Genomic DNA, 23,609 nt, shown 5'->3' on the forward strand with positions numbered 1-23,609 from the left:
GCGTCGTGTGGGAGGTGCGGAGCCAGACAGGCAATGCGTGCATCCGGGACACGATCAGCGGGTCTTAGCAATTCAAGTGCGGGACCTCCAGCCCCGGGTAGTGTGTTGTCCACTTCACTAGGGTGGCCCGGTTTATCCAGACCTGCATCCGCCCAGCCCCCCAAGCCAGACCAGGCCCACGGCGACCTTCCATTAGCAAGAGCGTCCAATGCCGATCCTTGTGCTCTCTAAGATATTGTGGGAATGGGGGGGCACCAGAGACCATCAGCAATCACTAGTCAGTTGGATCAGGAGAACTAAAGGGCCACATGCATCGCTCCCACAGGCTACCGTGCGGCTGCCGCGCTTCAGCAGAGTACGCCAGTGAGACACGTTAAGGACAGGCACCGGCCACGCATCCCAGGCCGCCAAAGTTCACAGGACTGCCGGACCGGAGGGGAGACAGGGAAGCGGGCCCCAAGCGTGGCGAGGATATGCTGGTATCGCCACACTCACCCGGCAGCACAGGGTAGCATAGTTTCTTAGGCAGATGTCCGCGGCTACATTCGCAACACCGCTCCTCCCAGACCAGCACCGGGATCCACAGCACGGCTGCCAGTGGCAGTACACACCATGGCACAGGGATGCACACGCTCTCCAGGCTGCCAGGGGTCCTCCGAGAGGAGGCTCGGCAGGGGAGCCTATTGCACAGGCATCAGCAGAAGGTAGGCCCGTCATGTCCTCAGCGCCGTCCACTCCTCCAAGGTCGCCCTCTCTTCCTCATTCCGGGGGGGGGGTTCACAGCAACAGTGGCAGCGCAGGTTGTCACAGTAGCTCTAATCCTGGCCTCCGGCACTCCTTCTCGATCCCGGAGACAGGCCTCTGGCTCAGCAGCCCGCACCCAGAAGCCAAGCCCACCTCATTGTCCAGGCGGGACCGGCAGCACGCAGCGGCGATTTCACTGGGTAAGTGCCAGCCCTGACCAATGAGGCTCTCTTGTATTTAGAGTTGGAATCAGTCAGAAGCCAATACCGCCAGGATTATCCAGGATTCTTCAGATCTGGGCGCGGAGCTTGCTCACATTGCGGCAGCCATGCTTTGCAGTCAGCCACGCCCCCATCTACTAGGATGATGTTAATAAAGAAAAATACGATGCCAATGTATGCCAGGATATATTTACGTATAACAGCAAACTCACATTGCTGTAGTCAAATCTACCCAATATGACCTACCCATCAACCCTGAGTCAGAAATACATGGTCAGGAAGTCCCAGTGACCAAGGTCTGGAGCAACTGAATAACAGATCAGAAGTGGTGTGACACGTAGCCCATAGACAAATGATTGAACAGGGACAATCTAGATCAGTCTGCCAGAAGGTAGAAACACTGCAAAGGTCCGAGAAGATTGGCCCCAATAACACAAAATAAAGATAAATGCCACATATAGTTAGGGTTGTTAGGGCCTGTTATGAAAATCAAGGTTCCTAAAACTGTTCTTAGTCAGTAGCTGTAGTGAATCATTAACTTCAGGCAAAGAGTCACAAAGATCAATAAATACAGTGTTACCACACTAACACAGTAAATAAATACAAAGACCAGGATTTTATATTGTCTGAAGATTATTATTTGTTCTCAAGACAAAGAATATTTTTATAAAAAAGAAGAAAACATTCTTATAAAATAGGGTACATACATAGGTATTAGTTAGATATTCAAGGTGTAGGTTATTTCCTCCTTTGATATATCTAAGCAAAAAGTCCAGACTGCTAATACAAAATAACACAATGATTTCAACTAAAAATCAGAAGAAAATCAAAGTTGATACAATGGATCACATGCAGAGTTGGACTAGATAGTCGACGTTTCGGTCTTTTAAGGAATTTTTCATAAGACCATCATCAGGACAAAGAAATTCTACATACAGTAGATGACCCTTTTTACTCAAGTAGAGATAAATCCTCTCTCTATTCAAAAAGACAACAGCAATTCCAGTGATTTTGGTGATGAGAAGCAAAGAAATTAATCCTTTTGTGTCAGAATTACTCGTGTCATAAGCTGAAGCGATTTCAAATGTTCAACAAAGTTTCCAATACTTGCTGATTGGTGAGAGGACGACCGTTAGGTTTTCACGAAGATGAAAGAAGGAATCTCAGTCATAGACGCGCCGGACCACAAACAAATTGGGTTAAGGCTTGAGTAAAAAGGGTCATCTACTGTATGTAGAATTTCTTTGTCCTGATGATGGTCTTATGAAAAATTCCTTAAAAGACCAAAACGTCGACTATCTAGTCCAACTCTGCATGTGATCCATTGTATCATCTTTGATTTTCTTCTGATTTTTAGTTGAAATCATTGTGTTATTTTGTATTAGCAGTCTGGACTTTTTGCTTAGATATATCAAAGGAGGAAATAACCTACACCTTGAATATCTAACTAATACCTATGTATGTACCCTATTTTATAAGAATGTTTTCTTCTTTTTTATAAAAATTTTCTTTGTCTTGAGAACAAATAATAATCTTCAGACAATATAAAATCCTGGTCTTTGCATTTATTCACTGTATTAGTGTGGTAACACTGTATTTATTGATCTTTTGTGACTCTTTGCCTGAAGTTAATGATTCACTACAGCTACTGACTAAGAACAGTTTTAGGAACCTTGATTTTCATAACAGGCCCTAACAACGCTGACAAATAGTAATAGAACAAAATCCCTTGCTGGCCTTTTTCTTTTAACAAGTATTGCCCGAGCCCGCAAGGGTATATTGGGTTGCTCACCTACATATCTTACATATAGTTAGGAACACTCAGCCAATCAGAACACCATATTTACACTGCACACAGAAAACAGGCGCTCACCGTGACGGACATCTGGTCATGTTACCCACTGTCCTGCATTGTGTCCACGCAAGGTTGAGACCCAGCTGGATTCCTTATCACGAGATCAAATATACAGTCCTGTGAATATTCCCGCAATTCCTGTTAAAAAATAATGTACAAATTGCTTCATAACAAGTTGTAAAATGTATAAAATAAGAGCCAACACCAATGTACTTTGAGACTGCTTCAGACCGCAACTCTGCTACTGTTCTCTTGTTGATGCGATTAATTAAAACAACTGTTCTAGTTTTGCAAAATGCCTCTTGTGTTTTATTTTTTATGTTAAATCCAAATTCTAGCTACAAGGACCTTCAGCTCTTAGTGTGCCAGTCAGTTAAGTAGCCTCCTTAAACATGTCCCAGGCCTTCCGTTGCAGCCTGATTGCAGTTTTATAAGCCGTGTCTACCCTTAAACTCCACTTTCATTATGTATAAGTAACCCATAAATTAGACCCTAGCTAGCACATAGGTAAGGGTTCATTATAATTCATAGTTTGGACATGTGCTTTTACATTTTACATGTCCTTGTCGTCAAAAATCTCCTAAAATCAATTTTCATTACTGTGAGGCATACCTCTTGTAAAGGATAACATAGGGTTGCCTTATTACATGTAATAAATGCTAACTTTTAATTGGGAAGTATAATACTTTTCATGTTTTGTGTCTGAGAAATGTGTTTCACCTATCAGCCTTAGGCTGGTCTCCCACTAACTTTTGCCCACTTCCAACTTCAGACTATACCGTTTTGTTGGACTTAGGACTCTGGGCACCTTACAACTGCTAAGGTTCGGTTACTCTCCCTTAAAATATGGTGATATTGGCAAACCTGCATCCAACATCAGGCCTCTGCCATTGCAGTGGGGCTGACCCCTCCATAGTCCAGCCTTAGAAATGCCCTTATATCCCCTAAAGTGATAAATCCTGCGTAGTAAGGTGTAGATATATCATGTTTGGTACGGTTAGAATCATCATGAGAAATCCTCCCTGTTGGTGTATTGGGTTTTACCCTTACTGGCAAAAATGACACTTTCAAAAAGTGGACATTTCTCTGTCCTTCCATAAACTCTGTGTACCTGCTGCCTGCCCCAATCCACGTCTGGCCCAGGGTAGCAGTCCTATACTTGCATACTACCTACACTCTCCCAAACACAGGAAGGGCTGCCACATCAACAATCTGATGGCCTTCTTGGGCTGAGAGGAGGGAGTAATGATTCACACTCACATCTGAATAGCCCGAGCCGGCCACCACACAATAGGCTTTACGACTTTGCTTTGTCAGGGCAGACAAGTCAGGTGAGACAGGGGACCCCCAAAACCTCAAAGCCCTTTCCAATAGCTTCTGGTCTCTTCTAGTACATGGGCACCAGGGTATAATAATAGGGCCCCAAACCCACACCTGTGTGAAAAAAACTGGACCTGCATGAAACTCTGCTATACTAAAGGCTGCTGAGTGGGAAGGATTGCCTCTGTGCTGTGTCTGACTATTCACAGGAACTGTTGTCCTGCTTTGTGGAGCCGCCCTCCTGCCAACGGACATCTGCCCTGCAAGCAAGGCACAAAGAATTGCCTCAAGAGTGACTTCCGGGGGCTTGTCAACTGCCCTTGTTAACCCTACTGGGCTTCGGCACACAAATAGCCTTGCCAGTCTTGCTTGCGATGTCAACTTCAGTGCTGTACAGGCACAAGGGGCGTAGTGCGCTGTGGATCGCCTCAGGACTGTGCCCTTGCCATGTGACAGCATCAACCCGCATCCGAGAACGGAGTGGCTCCCTTTGCGCAGTTGTCAGGACTACACCACAGCAGAGCACTTGGGCCACGGACGTGCCACCAACACCGACAGGTTTCGAGGTCGTGGGCTCCTACCCGTGCCAATTTACCGGCAGTTCGCCATGATCTGTGTGTCTTTTGCCTCGCCCTAAGTGCACCGGCTATGCCCAGACATGGGTCCTGGGCTCACTGGGCCACTGGCTTCAAGCTAGCCTGGCTGATGAGGGTTGAAACCACGAAACTGGTCCCAGGAGGCTTGTTCATGTTCCAGGGAGGACCTGGCTTGGCAGTTCATGTTGGTCTGTTCACATGAAGCACAGGATGGAGACTGATTTGCATTTGGATGTGTCAAAACTGTGGTGGCACAATAGATCTATTGAATGGGGTAGAATGTTTGAATCGCTCTGCATTCCGTCTGTCATCTCTGTGTCTTTAACTTTTAGAATAAACACATTTTTCTGCAGAATTTGATGCCTGCTGCCTGCTCTTGGGCCATTTGAATGGGTGTTGTTGGCAGCTGGACTTTGTTTATTCCTCCCAGATAAACACAGATTAGAGGTATTAGGTGAACCAGGATTGGCCAAAAAATGGCAGGATGGGGACGACCTGGGCACAGACTCATTTGGAACTAAACATACAGTGTTTTGAGGGTGGACTTGAAATATCACAAGTTGGAGGCAAGATGGTGCTCAAGAAACATCCTCGCCGCAATGCTCACCTGATTGCAAACCCCTATCACTGCTAAACTAGTCTTGAATACCTTCTACACTCCTCCTATAACTATGCAGTATCATGGAAAGCAAATATAATGCACCTGAAAAATAAACAAAGGATGGTAAAAGTTTCCTTCGTTTTCACGCAGAGACTCACGCTCTCACCTTCTCCAAACCTCGAGGACGCCTGCACGGGTTGGGATTCTCGGATTACTCCTGACCTGCGTGATCTCCCATCGGTGCGATCGGAATGCAGGAGCTCAGCGAGGACATTCAGCCCGCTGTCTGCTAAACGTGAAGCCACAAAGATTACACAGTGCTTGGGACAGGTCTGCAATCTTCTGAGAACTGAAATCGCAACAGTGGTACTTTGTTGCATCTTCTAAAACCACCACAAACAAGTAAGGATGACTGGCAGGGGGAGTAAAAACATCAAAGGGAAAAATGTTTTCGTGCCCAGTGCTCAGTCACAAGCAGCCTCACATACCATTACAGCGCTGTCAGCTACCAGGTAAAAAAGGTTGGAAACAAGGTGTGCAAGAAGATAGGCAGGGGGAGGGAAAGGGGAGAAGGGTGAGTGTGTGGATAGAAACAGCACATTTGAAACCAAGCCAGAAAATATAGAGACTGCTAAACCACACAGAGAGACCAGCTATTCTCAAATGCTGATTACTAGCACTTTTGGTACAACGGGGGGGGGGGGGTGCTGGAACTTTGCAAGAGTCTGTAGACGAAGATCCAAGGTTGACAACAGAAAAGCTGGGGAAGATTGAAGGAGCACTGACCGACTCAAATTAGCCAACTGCGTATTATGCAATAGGGCCACCAGGTACTCCCCTCCCTATAGATCAGGGTGAGAAAAAAGTCCCAGAGGTCGATTCTACACCTGTGAGAAAGCCAGATGAGGGTTGCTTGGAGGTCAAAGTGGAAAGATCTGGCAGTAAAAGAAGTAGCTCAAATGATTGTGCAAATATCAATGGTGGAATTGTAGAACCCGCAGTAACTCCACAAGCTGCAAGCAGCTCTCTTCTAATCCACTCATTGAAAACACCGGAGAATAAAGACAAATACTATTCATTAACAGATGAATCAGAGCTGTCAGACACAAACATCTCTGTGTCAAGCAGAGAGGACGGTCCCAAATGGTACAGCAGCTCTTACAAGGATCACCGAAAAAAGAAACATGATATCCTAGACAAAGAAAGAGGTACAGATCTGAGGTAGGATCATTCTGATACTCAGCTTACAGTATTATCTGACTCTATGGTCACCTCAGGTGGTAATAGAACTATAACAGATAGCCTAAATGGAGATAGTGGAGGACCAAAGCGCGACCCTGCGCTGGAGGTTGTTCTTCAATCTATCAAAACCTTCCAGGAGGAAGCCAAGGATGACAGCCGTAGATCACGCCTGGCCGCCAAGAAACTAAAAGGTGCTGTCAGAAGGGTTGGCAAAACCTGCGCTGAAATTGCAGATCGGATGGCTTCTGTGGAGGAAAAGACACAGTATTTAGAGACAGATATAGCCACCCTTAAAACCCAAACATAAGAACATGAGAGTGTGGTCAAAGATCGCATGTGGAAGATGGTGGAGCAGCAAAATAGGCAGCGGCGCAACAATCTCTGCTTCCTAGGGATCCGGGAAGGAGTGGAAAAAGAGTACCCCAGAAGGTTCATGATCACATTCCTTAAAGGGGCTTTTCAAGAGCTACATTCCTGGGATTGGGACAAAGAAGTTCAGAGAGTGCACAGATTTCCGCTTTCCCTTGCCAAGCGTACCCCATCAGCTCAGCAACATCCTCGTGCCATGCTACTGTTTTTTGTCAAATTTCTCCTCCGTCAAGCTCTTTATGATCTGGCAAGGCCCACCAATCCAAAATCCTGTGATGGAATAACTGTTTTCACTAGACCGGACTTTGCGCATGCCACAGTGGAATGCAGATGGAGGCTCAGGCAGCTCTTTGCTCCTTTTCAAAAGCTGAGAGCCGATGTATACCTTCAGAATCCTGCCAGAATTAAAATTGTATATAAAGGGTCCAATCGTAGCTTTGTTTTGGAGATCATGGCTGAAAAATGCTTAGAGGAAGTCTCTGGAAATAAATAATGGTAACAGTAATAGTGTTGCGTGTTTATCTAGGTTCCTGATCGATACTGTGACCTTATGCCCCTATTCGGCTATAAATCCATTTATTCCCTATATTGGCATAACCGTTCAAGTGCGATTTTCAGAAAGTCATCTCTGGCCTCACACGAACAGAGCCACATTCCAGCATAGTTCTCTGCCACTTCCTTTGCAACCAATTAGTGCAATGACAGAGCAGAAGTCACTATCTGATATTCCTAGATTAACACTCCGAGTTCTTCAACAAGATAAAAACTCAGCAAACCTGGAAATCTCCGCTTGCTGTGTTTTGATTAGTAATGGAACTCTAATGAGCAACTGATAGCTATCACTTCCTAGTGACATCTTTAATTGACGTCTTATGTCCAGCAAACTTGCGTCAAACCCGGCACCTGTCAGGTATAAATACTACCAACGTTGCCTTAAGCAATTGCTGTTGTGCACCCTGTTGTGCATCCCATTATGCTGCATGCAGTACGCTGCTACTGCTGTCCCCTTGGTGGTGAAGCTACTGATACCATTATCGCTGCTAAAGCGCGAACGATGGTGTGGTAAGCTTAGGAGCTGAACAGCCGTCCCTCTGCGAAGAGCCCAGCAGATTCCAGCTGCCGCGGACGCTGTCCCCCGCCTCCTCCTCCCGACGCGCTGAAGAGAGACGCTGCCTTTCTTCTGCTGAGAAATCCAGCTCCAGCGTTTCCGGTCTGCCCTCGCGGGTGACTGGGATATTGAGTGCCCCCTGAAGGAAATACCAGACTTCCATCATTCTATTCAGAGGTATGGTGTTGACTAAACCCTTAGACGAGAATTCTTGAAGCAAACCTTGGCAAAACCAACTTAACTTAAAGCTACTTACTTACTCCCCTTCCACGTGTTAGGCTTAGGCCAGGCACACTGGGGTAGGCTTAGTTAGAAGCACCAGTTGAGTATGTTAGCCTAATGTATATATGAATGTATATATGTTTTATTACTTTTAAACCATTGTATGGCTAAGAAACCATATCAATGCTTTTACAGTTCTATTTCGCAATTCTTATCTTACTGTACGTACTTTTTATAATAACAAGTCTTGCAATTGTGGCAATACATTTCTCTTGTACGAGAAGAACGACTGTTCAATAAATGTTAACCCTTTATTAACAAACGCCCGTCTCTCTATTCTCTACATCTCGTGAAAGTAAACTGCACTAACCTGACTGAGTGAAATACCTGTCTATTGTTTCACACGACCCTAGAGATTGACTCTTGATCTGAGGAGCAAAGTTGTCATGTTGCACGGTTGTTGGAAAGCTGAATCCCTTCTTGTCTGTGCCAGGGAAGCTGATCACTTCCCATGCAGAGAAGAAAGTTTCCAGTGACCTCTGAGCTAGTTGGTAACACACCCAATTAAGTTTAGCATAGTCAGTGGAGGCCTGGAATATCCGCAGTTCCACGTCGATACTGCTGTTTATGTTATTCCAATGCGCAGGGCCTAGTGGGAAACTAGGAACTACACTACATGGCGCCCAAACGTTTGGTAAGGCGATAAACTAACGCAAGACATTAGAGTAACTCAGTCGTGCATATTTCACACCCCTTTCTCCCGTAAAATACTCCAATAGATGTCTGGAGTGGGTGAAAGGTTAAAATCCGCCCGACCTTAGTAGGAAGAGATTCCTATGTAAAGCTCTGGTTTATTCAACGTTGAAGGATACAGTGTTCCAAAATATTGTGCACCTAATCTTTGTCTCCTTGGAGACCTACTCTGCAAACCTTGCATTTTAACAATGCCAGGAGAAAACGGAACCACTGGGGCCGCAGAAGATGCGACTCAGCAAGGTCCCGAACACACAGACCCGGGTGCAATTATCATCCCGGTCCACTTAAGAAAATCTATAACTTTAAAACTTATAGAGAACGGACTGACACCACAAGGTGGTACAGGAATTTTCGTGATAGAGGCTCACGAGTATCGGCAGACAGAGGTATTCTATTCATGGATAAACTTTCCAGCGGCAAACGATACAACAAAAGAGTTTCACTATTACAAAATAGAGGAACCTCCGGAAGAGTACGCTCCTTTCGAGGAGATTGAAATTCCACTTAAATTTCAAGAGCACCTGCTCTGGTTTAATGGCGCCCTAAAACATAATGATCACATAACTAGGCTCGGTCCACTAGGTAGACCAGGAGCAACGTGGCCGGTTCTAGCCAGCTACACACCACATCCTGACATTGTAAAAATGTCAAAGGAAGAGCTGTTAGTACAGCTAAAAACACTTATAAAAATACATAGGCAATTAGTCCAATATGTAATGCGGACTGCAACAGTCCAGCCAGCTGTTAATGTACCACAGCTGACCCCTCATCAGGGGAACACTAATAAAATTACACCACAGAACATACAGTCATGTCTTGGTAAAACACCCGTAAAACGGGAACAAATTCCTTTCTGGTTAGCACAGAAAATCACTCAAATAGAGGCAGTATTTCCTGAAACTACCCCTATAGAGAAACACAGAATCTTGACCATCTGCCTTCCTATGGGAATCGCACCACACGTGGAGGACTGCGACACTTGGGGTACAGTCTTTGCTTCCATTTACACAAAAACACACAGTGTTCCGTCTATGGCGGTAATACCAGAAGTGCTAAAACAGATTCAAAATGAATACGGTCCAGAGCCCGCTTTAACTCTTGGTGTGAAATTACTGAAAGACTTCAAGCAGGTCTCGGCTATATTATTAGCCAACATAAAAGGAGAAGCAGCATCTGTGGCGATCCGCCAGAAGTTGAAGGAAACAGATATAAAAGATCCTGTTGAGCTTGCAAAAATCATAGAAAAATGCTATGAAGAATTAGGTAGAGACAGCTTGGGTGGGAAACCAGTAAAGCCCCAACTGCTCGAAAATCCTGAAAAATTATTTATTAAAAATATTTCAAATACTCCTAAACAGAGCTGGGATGGAAATAAAAAATCCACTCCCAAGGAAAAAGTTTTCCAGTCCAGAGGAAGGTCTCCTCGATGGAGGGAAAGAACTCCGACTCGAGAACACCAGTCTCCCCAGAGGGAGCCCTCTGAGAAAAGATATAACCTTAGAAATAGGGATAATCTGAAAAAACCTGATAGATATCAAAGTATTGATACACGTCCCTCTCGATCTTTTCCACAGAATTCGGAAAGAAGAGGACGGTCAGACCCAGGAGAGCACACCAAGTCCAAAGACAAGGAACCTGCTCAGAGTAAAAAATCTCAATTTCAGAAAAAAAAGGTAGCCAGTATTAGAGTAATCAACCATGCCGAGAATACTGAGGACACAGTTGAAAAACGGGGAGTGGGCATTGACAATGTTGGACAGTGCAGCAGAAATCAGTATAGCGCGCAAGATCTTGATGAGTCATCTGGAGACAGTGGACAGGAATGAATTTATTCAGGTTGAAACTGCCGACACCAGACTTAGCGAGCCCCATAACATATACGAAATAACATTGCGTATAGAGGGTGATAAGACTAGGAAAATAAGAGGTCTATTTTGGGATAAGCTCTCAAAAGGCTATGATATTCTGTTAGCTGAAAAAGATTGGCCCCCGGAGTTTGTCAGGGAGTGCCCTCGTGGCGAAGAAGTGATTATGCCTGCCTTCTCGAATCACATTCCGATTCACAAAAAATATACATATGCAAGGAAATGGGCAGTAGCCCAGGCACCTGCATTGCATAAAAATCATGTAGGATGGGATGAGGATTCAACTCCTCACAAAATCCAATTAAAAAGTGAACCAACTGCCCAACGGAAGTATCCCATAAAGCAAGAAGCTAAAAAACAAGTCAGGGAGATCTTAGATCAACTTGAATACCAGGGGGTGATTGAAACATGCACCTCTCAAATGAACAATCCTTTGTTTCCTGTCTCCAAGCCAGACAATTCATATCGTCTAGTTTTGGACTACAGACATCTTAATACATGTTGCAAAACTTTTGCAGTACAAAACTCGCATAGTGCAGCCCTAATGAATAACATAGTTAGGAAAAAATACAAAACAACATTAGACATATCTAATGGTTTCTTTTGTCAAAACATTGCTCCAGAAAGCAGATATTTGACCGCTTTCTCTGCATTTGGGTCGCAGAAAAATTCTGTCGACTCCCACAGGGGTTCAAGAACAGCCCAAGACTATTCTCAGCTAGGGTAACAGAGTTACTACAAATATATGATGATGAGGCATTATCTTACGTAGATGATATCTATCTCACAGACGACGACTTGGATACTCACTTGAAAAGAGTGAACACCATTATACTTGGGTTCGCAGCAGAGGGTTACAAATTCAACTTTAAAAAGTCTTGAATTGCCCATCTGACAGTACTATTCTTAGGGTACGAATTATCAAGTGAAGGGAAAAGCCTAGCGGACAACTTCTTAGAGAAGTGCGCTGTACTCCAAGCTCCAAAAACTCTGAAGAATTTACAATCCATACTAGGTTTTCTGAATTTCGGAAGAACTTACATCCTAAATTACGCAGAGAGGATTAAACCTCTCTACGAACTAATTAAACCTGATTTTAAACAAATCAATTGGACTCAAAAACACACAGAAATTTTGAGATCACTGCAAACAGACATGTTAGCAACAACTAAATTAGATACACGTGACAACACACGTGATCTCGTAATCCGAGTCATCCCAGGAAGATGCGGATTCACATACCTGACCTCTAATGAGGGAGAAAAGGTACCAATTTCAATTAAATCTCACTTGTACACACAAGCAGAAAAAGCATTCAGTAGCACAGAAAGAACTGTGAAAGCAGTGCAAATCGCATTAGCAAATGAACGAGAACTAGCACACGGCAAATGGATTAATATCCTTACAGCGGAATCCGCCTTCGAGGCGCTATTCAGCCCAGTAAACCTGCCTACAGTGTCACAGGATCCGAAATGGATACAGTGCATAGATTCTCCAGGAGCGGAAGACGTGAAATACTATTTCGCCCCGCAATTCGAAGAACTGAATGATTTAGAATATGAAGAAGAATATCCTCTGCCAATCGAAATTCTGCCTCTCCCACAATACGCCTGTATAATCTATACAGATGGATTTGTACAGCATTTCAACGTAGAGAGAAAATCCTACGATGCAGCATGTGCGATCATTAAAGGTCGTTGGCTGTGCGGTAAATTCAGACCGAAAGTAACAAAAACTGAATCTGTAAGAAACTGTTCGGTTCAGAGAACTGAAATCAGATGTTTAAAGATGGCGCTCGAAAATGCAGAACGTGAATTCCCGACACTTATCGTGTGCGATTCTCATTTTTGCGTCAACTCTTACAACAATAAACTGCAGAGTTGGATTGAAAACGACTACAAAGATGACACAGGTGCCACAATAAAGCATAAATTGCTATGGAAACAGGTAGCTCTTTTACACAAAGAACTACAAAAGACTCACGTGATTCACGCACAGAGTCTTCAACGTGATGGCGTTCACGTTGCAGGGAATTCATTGGCTAATACAGCCACAGCGGAAGCAACTAAACCGGCTTCCGTAGCCACAAAAAAAGCGTACAGATAAATACATAGACGGGGAAACCATGCTGGCAGTAAAAACGACCGTAAAAGGCGTCTGTGCAGCACTGCCCTTGAACTATCCACTCAATTATGCATACGTAATCGATGCAAACTCCGTTCCTTTTGCTCGAATCCCTGGAGTGGGGGACAGAGTAATTCCAAACAGGAGCAGGAGGGGCTTCCTCTTACTGGAAGCACACATGGGGTTGGGTCTGAGACACCAAACAATTAAGGTTTCTCTGAAAGAATTACAATCAGAGTACTGGTGGCCAGGAATGAGCATAGATATCCAATGTTTTGCTCAAAATTGTGAAGACTGCAACAGAGATCGCAGTAATGAACAGGCCAGTGTAGTTTCAGGATCCCTTCTAGACAGCATAAGGCGGTCTATCTGCGCAATCAAAGAAGAGAAGCGCGTCCCATTGTACACAGTTAAGGCTAAACACACTTAAAAAAATGAGGCCTCCAGCGCTCGGCTGACGCTAGAACGGTTATAAAACATTTGGGAGTCTTTATCGGCACATATGCAATTACCATGTTCCATTCTGACCAGGGTCCTGCTTTCAGCTCTCGAGCCTATAAGGAGGCCATGGCTAGCATGGGAATTGGGTTGCGGTATTCTTGTCCGTCGCACCCCGAAGGGAATAGTGTGGTAGAAAGAAAAAACCGTGACATAAAGCAATCTATAACAGCGAAGGTATTAGGTTCAGGCGCTGGGGGGGTCAAACATTTAATAAGTGTCCAGACTAGTCTTAATAACATGCCAAGAAATTCTCTAAAAGGTTTCAGCCCATACGAACTATTGTTCGGAATTAGAATGCGTATTCAGGACCTCGATAGTCAGATGTCAGTGGTACAAGAAGAAACAACAGACTTTGACATCAAAGATCGTTTGGCTGTTTTACAGGAACTGAATGAAACAAGAAAATCCTTAAGCAACATAAAGTTAAAGCAACAGCCAGGTACCACTGACAAGGCACCACCAGCAACAGCCCCAGCAAGGCCTGTCTGGATTCCAAAGATTGGGGATCTAGTCAGAGAAAAGATCGCGGTGAAGAAGGAATTTGGGCCTTCTTACAGAAAAGCAGTACCTGTCTTGGCAGTCACCGGAACAAGATCAGTTGTGCTACCGCCCCTTGCTGGTAAAAAGGAGAACAGAGTCGTGTCCATCGACCTGGTAAAACCACAAGCATGTGGCCTATAATCAACAGTAGGCCCAGTGGACTCCCAAGAAACAACAGAATACCCAAACTTGCAACAATCCAAGAGGTTCAAATTGAAAGACTAATCACATTCGATCAGCCTGCAGTGCACAATGAAGGACTATGCAATAATGCCATGGAACTCATGCCTCTTGAGACACAGATTGAAACAGTTCGTCAAGAAACAACACCAGTCTACACTAATGTGGCATCAGAAAGTGCTACGGAGAGACAGATTGAAAGAACAATCCCATCAATTGACAGAACTGCCTCTGGTTATTTCATCAACTTTGACAACTTCTCTGAAGATCAAAACGACCCCGAAGTGATGCCAGAAACAAAAAAGTATTCTAAAGAAAATACAACAGGACTCCTTCAACAAATCAAATAATTATATTTGGATTCACCGTTGATTGAGCATTGGATTATTTCAGGGGTATTCATACTCCTACTATGCCTAATTTTAGTTTTAATTTTAGGAAAGTTTATTACAATTGAATGGACACAGCAAGTCAGAACATCAACCTAGTCCTGAAACCACATAGATCATCCCACGTGAAGAAAAGAGAACTGTCAACAGTAAATGTCACAGCAATTCCAATACCTGGTGGGGTAGTATGGGAGAAAACTGACTATGAGATATATGGTCCGGTCGAAATCCTGAAGTATCCTCATCAACTGAAGGTTTCCTTGAGTGACTTTGTAAAACCTAGTACATTCTCTGATGATTGGGACTTTTAACAGTATTAATGACATGATGTCTGATTTAGTAATGTCAGCTAGATTCCCAGATCATGATTATTTACAAGGTTCATCTAGTTATGAGCAGTTATTCTGTTACACACACTATGGTGATCATTACTTGCATAAATCTGCACAGCCTAGAAATGTTTTTGTGTATAATCAATGGGAACATTGTGCTACACCACCTAAAAGCAGTTCTAAAGCATTTTTTGAGAAATTCAAATACTTCTCAGGGTTTAACACCAGTAATGCAGAAACGTTTTATTACAAACTGTTAGATAAAACAGGAATGAAAACAATGCTGACTAATTCTAAATTGATATATTCAGAAGCATTTTATGACAAAATGATGACATTTGGTTTTGATTATTGGAAAAATAATATTGAAACGAAAACAATTTGGGGTACAAAAGATTGGCAGGTGCAAGGCATTGAAGCACTATTTAGAACCTGCATGATACCAGAACAAATGTTGTTTTTAAATAACACAATACACCAAACATCCTGTCTTGGCCTAGCTAAGATCAAAGACCTTAAAAAACCGTCTATTCCAAAGCCAATACCAGAAAATATAACTGCAGATATTGAGTTAGACGTGTCACAAATCTTACATTTTAACAGAACACATCCTGATTGGAAAAAGTGGTTAATCTGGCCTACTGACACAAACAGCTGTCAAGATAGATTCCTGAACAAAACACAGGGGTTAAAAATGACCAGACTAGACCCGAGATACTCCCAGAGACAACATCCAGGGATAATAACAACATACAGTGTAGGGAAACTCTGCCTTGAATGGCTAACATCATCCACACTGGCTGAAATTAAGCAACACTTGTCTTTACTAAAAGATGGTGCTGATTTGCGCGATTTCATTCTTGGACCACGCAAACAGCGTCAAAAGCGTTTCATAGCGACCAGTATCTATGCTGCGTACAACGAGGCTTGGAAAGTCAAACAAATTGAAACAGCTGAAAAAATACGAGAAATTGATCGTATTAATTTGGAAAAATCACTTTCTGTAGTAGACAATAGGTTAATGACTCTGTCTTCCAGAATATATTCGTTGGACAATATTGTATCCTCTGCCTTTGATGTGATAGATAGAGACTTGCTAATGTTACAACATGGCCAATCTCAATTACGTTCTATTATAGAATTAGGCTGGACGCTGCAAAATCTTCGTTCAGGCTATGTGCCTTGGCGTTTAATCAACACAACGTCATTATTTTCCATTTTTAACCTTACTGATAAACAGATCAGTTTGGCACAGAAAGGAGCAGACTATACAATCCTGAGCATCGAAAAACTCGAGAGATTACCATTGACAATGTCAGAGAGTCCTGTCATTGAATGGATAATACACGGAATTATCACAATTCCGATAACAACTTTCCGATTTAAAAAGTGCCTTGAGTACATACCTGCTGGCCAGTATGAACAATTGGGTAAAGGATATGTAAAATCTGAATGGAAATTACCATACACACATTCTTGCTATAGTGACAGCGACAAAAATGTATTTCTTAGTGGTGACAACTGTAAACATTCACTAAGCGGTATACTTTTGTGTCAGGGTATTAATTTACACGGAGCATGTGATGGAAATTCTAACAACCTTTCATGCCACCAGCTAGTCACACCTGCAACTCAGATAGAGCCCTTCTTTATGCAACTCGCAAACAGGAGTTACATTCTTAGAACGGATCACAGATGTTGTGGCCTTGTGCCAGGGAAAAGTTATCTAGTAAGCGTAACATCCATGGTCAAATGCTGTATGCAAGCATTGTTCCCGAGTGGGCCTGCAGACACAGTGACTCCCATCTGGCCTCGTCTGAATCTCTATTCTATACGAATTGATACTTTAAGCAAAATGAAATCTTTACTTTTACAGACAACAGTGCCTATAACGTCATCAAAAGAGACGTATGATCTTCTAGTTGCAAGGACAGCTACTGAAGTTCATGAACTTTTATCAACAAATTGCCCCGTGCATTTGGTACAAATGCTTAGCCAACTCCTTAACATGTCTAGTGCCACAAGCATCCCAGGCATATTTAAGACAGTCTTTACGGGACTGCTAACACCTTTTCAGGCAATTTTGGGAATCGTTCCTAATTTTGTTCACTCTGTTTTTGGCGGCATACCATTATTTTTGGGACTTGTAGCAGGGATTTTATTTTTGACCCTCCTGCTTCGTTATGGCAAGCCGAAACTCAGACATAGCTCCCATGGGAATGGAAGAGACAATCCTAGCAATGCGCTACCGGGACAGGATAACTAACGTCCTTGGATTGGCCAGGCTGAGAGATCTAAACATGACCTGGTTCCTTTCATTCAGACCTATATGGCAGAACTGTATCTTACTGGTACTTCGATGTATGCTATGCGGAGATGAGTGCATGTTGGACATCTGTCTTTCACTTCCATCAGCAGTACCAATGGACGTCGATACTTTGCTCAGTCCGATAAAGGCTCTCGCATTGTGTTGTCCCCAGCGGCTACAAATCCTGATGACAGCATTCGTTGAGACTCCTGTGCTACGACTAGGTGGTAACAGTGGAGCAAGTGACAAAAGCAGCATCACCCAGGTACGACCTTCTGTGAGCATTGCTGCTCCTGACTACTATGACAGCTATCATTCTCACACCTGCCAAGTTACAGCGCTATCGAATTTGGTTGAACTGTCACCTGATTTTGTAGACCAATTCTTTGAGAGCCTGTCTGATACAATGTTCTCACCCGTATAGAAACAATAACTTTGGAGAAGCTTTCCGACACACAGCGTTCCCATGAACTCTGAATTCGGCCTTCAGTTTTGATCAACAAAAACTGCAAAAAGCTTTGGAACTCTATTTCCCCGTTCAAGCAATAATTCTTTTGAATTGGAAATTTTTTAATATTGACCTTTTTTGGCACGAACAATTCTTTGCTTAACGTAAAAACTATTCTTAGAGAACAGAAGCTTCACACTTCTATTTCTAAACACATCTAGAGACATAACACACTTACATCAGCCTCTAGCACATTTATTGCAATGCATTTATATGTGATGATTTATCTCGCCCTTCTTCTGTCAGAGATACTTCATGTGTAATTCTTTTTGCATAATCGTTCATTGATTTCATATGCAATAATTTTTGAATGATTTCTATGCTTCAAAAAACGTACAGTACCTAAATTTCACGTATTACAGATACGCCTATTTCGAATGCATTTATGTATTTTGGGGTGGGCAATGTTACACATGCATCTAATTGCTCTAGTTTTAGTAATTTGATGGACATGAAAACGTGGAGTGGGTGTTGCGTGTTTATCTAGGTTCCTGATCGATACTGTGACCTTATGCCCCTATTCGGCTATAAATCCATTTATTCCCTATATTGGCATAACCGTTCAAGAGCGATTTTCAGAAAGTCATCTCTGGCCTCACACGAACAGAGCCACATTCCAGCATAGTTCTCTGCCACTTCCTTTGCAACCAATTAGTGCAATGACAGAGCAGAAGTCACTATCTGATATTCCTAGATTAACACTCCGAGTTCTTCAACAAGATAAAAACTCAGCAAACCTGGAAATCCCCGCTTGCTGTGTTTTGATTAGTAATGGAACTCTAATGAGCAACTGATAGCTATCACTTCCTAGTGACATCTTTAATTGACGTCTTATGTCCAGCAAACTTGCGTCAAACCCGGCACCTGTCAGGTATAAATACTATCAACGTTGCCTTAAGCAATTGCTGTTGTGCACCCTGTTGTGCATCCCATTATGCTGCATGCAGTACGCTGCTACTGCTGTCCCCTTGGTGGTGAAGCTACTGATACCATTATCGCTGCTAAAGCGCGAACGATGGTGTGGTAAGCTTAGGAGCTGAACAGCCGTCCCTCTGCGAAGAGCCCAGCAGATTCCAGCTGCCGCGGACGCTGTCCCCCGCCTCCTCCTCCCGACGCGCTGAAGAGAGACGCTGCCTTTCTTCTGCTGAGAAATCCAGCTCCAGCGTTTCCGGTCTGCCCTCGCGGGTGACTGGGATATTGAGTGCCCCCTGAAGGAAATACCAGACTTCCATCATTCTATTCAGAGGTATGGTGTTGACTAAACCCTTAGACAAGAATTCTTGAAGCAAACCTTGGCAAAACCAACTTAACTTAAAGCTACTTACTTACTCCCCTTCCACGTGTTAGGCTTAGGTCAGGCACACTGGGGTAGGCTTAGTTAGAAGCACCAGTTGAGTATGTTAGCCTAATGTATATATGAATGTATATATGTTTTATTACTTTTAAACCATTGTATGGCTAAGAAACCATATCAATGCTTTTACAGTTCTATTTCGCAATTCTTATCTTACTGTACGTACTTTTTATAATAACAAGTCTTGCAATTGTGGCAATACATTTCTCTTGTACGAGAAGAAAGACTGTTCAATAAATGTTAACCCTTTATTGACAAATGCCCGTCTCTCTATTCTCTACATCTCGTGAAAGTAAACTGCACTAACCTGACTGAGTGAAATACCTGTCTATTGTTTCACACGACCCTAGAGATTGACTCTTGATCTGAGGAGCAAAGTTGTCATGTTGCACGGTTGTTGGAAAGCTGAATCCCTTCTTGTCTGTGCCAGGGAAGCTGATCACTTCCCATGCAGAGAAGAAAGTTTCCAGTGACCTCTGAGCTAGTTGGTAACACACCCAATTAAGTTTAGCATAGTCAGTGGAGGCCTGGAATATTCGCAGTTCCACGTCGATACTACTGTTTATGTTATTCCAATGCGCAGGGCCTAGTGGGAAACTAGGAACTACACTACAATAGGATGCTCTTAAAAACACTAAGGACATCTATCCTGTCTTTAGGGAAAGCCATGCAGTTGCATTTGCGCAGAAAGTAGTTCTTAACGATGTTGCTAATTACTTTTTTATTTGCTTAGCTTTTATCTTTTTTCTTTTCTTGTTTAGGCACATTTAGGTCAAATTTGGCTTTTCTGGGGTTTTGATTATATAGGCTTGAAGGTGCTATTTATGAGGGGTAAGATCCAGCGAATACGCAGGGATATGTTGCCTCGGATGTCAAACACCTGGCCTCCGTAGTACAGTACACTTTGTGTGTCCAGGACCTGTAAATTAAATGCTACCAGTGGGCCTGCAACAATGATAGTGCCACCAATATGTGTAGGCCTTCATGTCAACTGCCATGTCAACCTGGCAAGTACCCACTTGCCAGGGCCAAACCATTGCTTTTACTACATGTAAGATACCCCTAAGGTAGGGCCGAGGTAGCCCAATGAGCAGGGTGTAGTGTAGATGAGAGGTAGGAAATGTTTTGAGTTTTTTACTTGTCGCGATAGTGAATACTGCTTATTTCTTTTTTCACTATTGCAAGGACTGTATGTCAAAGAAGTTACTATTGAAGATGCCTTCTTCCCACCTACAAGTGTAACTTCCCATTGGAAATAGATCATGTTTTGGAGTTTGGGGTCAATTCAGAAACACATCTTTTAGTGAACTTGGTTTTAAATTTTGTGTTTGAAAATGCCTCTTTTAGAGCGTGGATATTTTCTTGCTTTAACATTGTGTGGCTCTTCCTGTGGGTGGAATCCACGTCTGAGGAAGGGTGACAGTTGGACTGTTTGCCCATTCACTCTAGACAGTCACAAAAAAGGGAGTTGAGGTGTGCCCTGCATATGCATATGTTGATGGCCAATCACCAGCCTGATAGGTCTTCCTGAGCTATAGTGGTGGAAGGAGTTGTCAATGACACCTGAATAGGACTGTAAATGTTCTCATACAAAGATGTCTCCAATGCCCTGTAGTGTGTCTGGAGCCAGGTCAGAGTAAGGTAGGGTCCTGTGCTCAACAAAGACTTTCCGTTGAAGTTTGCCTACTTCGAAGGTAGAAACTGGCATAAGTACTGGAGCTGTTACACCATAACTTCAAAACACTTCTTGACTAAGAGGACATTTTCTTTCTACATCCTACTTCCCAAGGTTCTCCAAACGCTTATGCATGCTTGCCTCCTGTTAAGAAGTCTCAGGGTCATAAAAGACTTCATTTGTAGCCCCTGAACTCCTATGCTGGGAGTTCGGAGCTGACAAGGGGTAACAATTCTCGTTTTGGACCATTTGGAGGTGGTTTAGCTGCTGAGAAAATAGAAATTCCATACATCGACTCTCAACAGCTGTTTTTCCAGAGGTGAGGAGTGCATTGCAGCTGAGGTCCCTGTGATATTAATGATGGCCTGTGGAGTTCTGTGATACCAGCGGCCTGCCACACACGCATCCTGGTAAAGGCAGAGAGCTATTACGAGGCGGCGCTGCATGCTCATAACGACTGCCATTGCATCTGTGGCATGGCTAGGTGGCGAGGGCTCCACTCCCAAGAAACTGCCTGCTGCACGCCATTGCCCAGCGCCCGCACCAGGGGACAGCAACATATTGAGTGTGTGGGCGGCACTGGCGGGTGTGCTGATGTAGTGAACCCCAGCTGCTATCGCCCCAGGTGAGACGCCCTGCTGTCGCCCCCCCGGGAGCCAACGAGTGGCCATCCTGAAACCATCCGACCTTGTTGCACCTGCCACAGGAAGACTACGAGGCTGATGACCGTACGGAGCTGTTATCGTGCAGGAGCAAAGGCAAGATATTGAAGCTGAGTCTGCTGCACCCTGGAGCAGCAGTAGGTTTGTTGTGTAGGATTTCAGGACCCTAGTATAATTTTCCAGATTCATGCCCATATATAGGTATAAATCACCCTATGCTTATGTAGGCATAGAAATCATAACCATATTTAGACTTAGCCTATGCAGTCCAAATACGGAAAGGCTACTTCCACTAGTTCCGAGAATCCACAACGATTTCTTGGAGAAACCCGCCTTCAGCAGTCAGGGACTTCCCCATGCTTGACTATTGATTTATACAAGAAATCCTGTAGTTTTCAAAGAACTGAGTCTTTGATGATGTTATTATGTCCAACCTTAAGTCAAACTCGGCACCTTCAAGGTATAAATATGCCCACACTTGCCCAGACAAACACACAGTGGTTTGGAGCAGTTTGACTATCTACTTGCCCGACGCGCCCTGCAGCAGCAAGTGCCGAAGGAAGCCGACCCTCCAGCTGACGCACTAAGAGACGCTGTCTTTTCTCCTGCAGAGAAATCCAGCTCCAGTGTTTCCACGCTACCCTTGCGGGTTGCTGGGGAATCGAGTCCTCAGAGAGAGATACAAGACCTCCTTCATTCTAAAACCAAGGTACGGAGCTGATTAGACCCTTAGAGAATTCTTGGAATAGATTATTGGCAAACGAATACTAAACTTAAGCTACACCTTGCGTACTTCTTTCCTTGTACTAGACCTAGGTTAGGTAGACAGGGGTCGGTCGACGTATAATACAAGCACCAGTTGAGTACTTTTAGTCATTATTTATTAATGTATGTATTATATGTTATTTTATATGGCTTAGAAACAATACCATGCTTTTACAGTATTATTTCATAATACTCTTTGTACTTTATGGATTGTACTTTATAACCAGTATTACGATTGTAGCAGTACATTTCTTATGCATGAGAAAGAAGACTGTTCAATAAAATACCTTTTATTGAAAACGCCCGTCTCTCTATTTTCTCAGAACCTGTGGTGAAACGAAGCATGCACGATTGACTGAGTAAAATAGCTATCTATTGTTTCCGCAACTCTAGAGATTGATTTCTTATTATTGGGAAACAAAGTTGTCATGTTTATGCGGTTGTCAGAAACTAATCCATTCTTGTGAATTCAAGAAAGTTTCTAGTGACCTCTGAGCTAACTGGCACTCACAATTAAGTTTAATATATTTGATAGAGACCTAGTCGACCTCAGTCCTATGTCTAAACTATAGTATATATTATTCCAATGCGCAGAGCCTATTGGGAATATAGGAACTACACTACAAGTTCTCTGCCGTTGTCCTGGCATCCACTACACAGTCAAAGCATACACACTGCTGCCCAGCCGGGGCACGTCTGCACGCCCAGCATGCTCTACCTGAGTGGCTTCTGAGGGGTGAGTTCGTTGATGTACACAGATAGATGCGTCACCAATCTTAGCCTGGCGTGGTCTCTCACCAGGGAGCACACGGTGGCACCTCTACCCGCTGAGACCTGAGTGGCTGGGAGCTAATGGTTTACGACGGAGCTGCGAAAAGAATACGAGGAAGTAGTGAATGTGGCCCCATCGTCTTAGCTGGGAGACGTGGAGTGTCTGCTGGTTGCGACCGGTCGTAGCTGAGGAGGGGACGATAGCGATACCGGAGACCTGGTGGCGCCGTGCTGAGTTCTCCCTGAGCGAAAAGGCAATTTAGGTGAATAGGTCCTGCACCTGATGTCGGGGGTACTCGAGTGTGGATTGGTACTAGTGGAGATCAAAAGGACGGGGGACCCCACATCAATATCGGGCAAGTAGACGGGGAACAAATAAGGCTCAAGCAGGGGAGGAAACCTGCCCTGTAATTATAAAGAAATGGCCTACAAGAGATCCAACAGACTTAATAACACTCTGAACTCTGGGTGGATATCACACAAATGAATCAGCACATAAATATTATCAAACCTGTTTATTATTCATTATTGTAATTAATTTTTTTCTCATTTTCATTTTATATTTTGGTAATGTGGACAGACATATTCAAAAATGACAATT

Source organism: Lissotriton vulgaris, unplaced genomic scaffold, assembly GCF_964263255.1.
Source record: "Lissotriton vulgaris unplaced genomic scaffold, aLisVul1.2 SCAFFOLD_1555, whole genome shotgun sequence".
In the NCBI taxonomy this organism is placed as follows: domain Eukaryota; kingdom Metazoa; phylum Chordata; class Amphibia; order Caudata; family Salamandridae; genus Lissotriton; species Lissotriton vulgaris.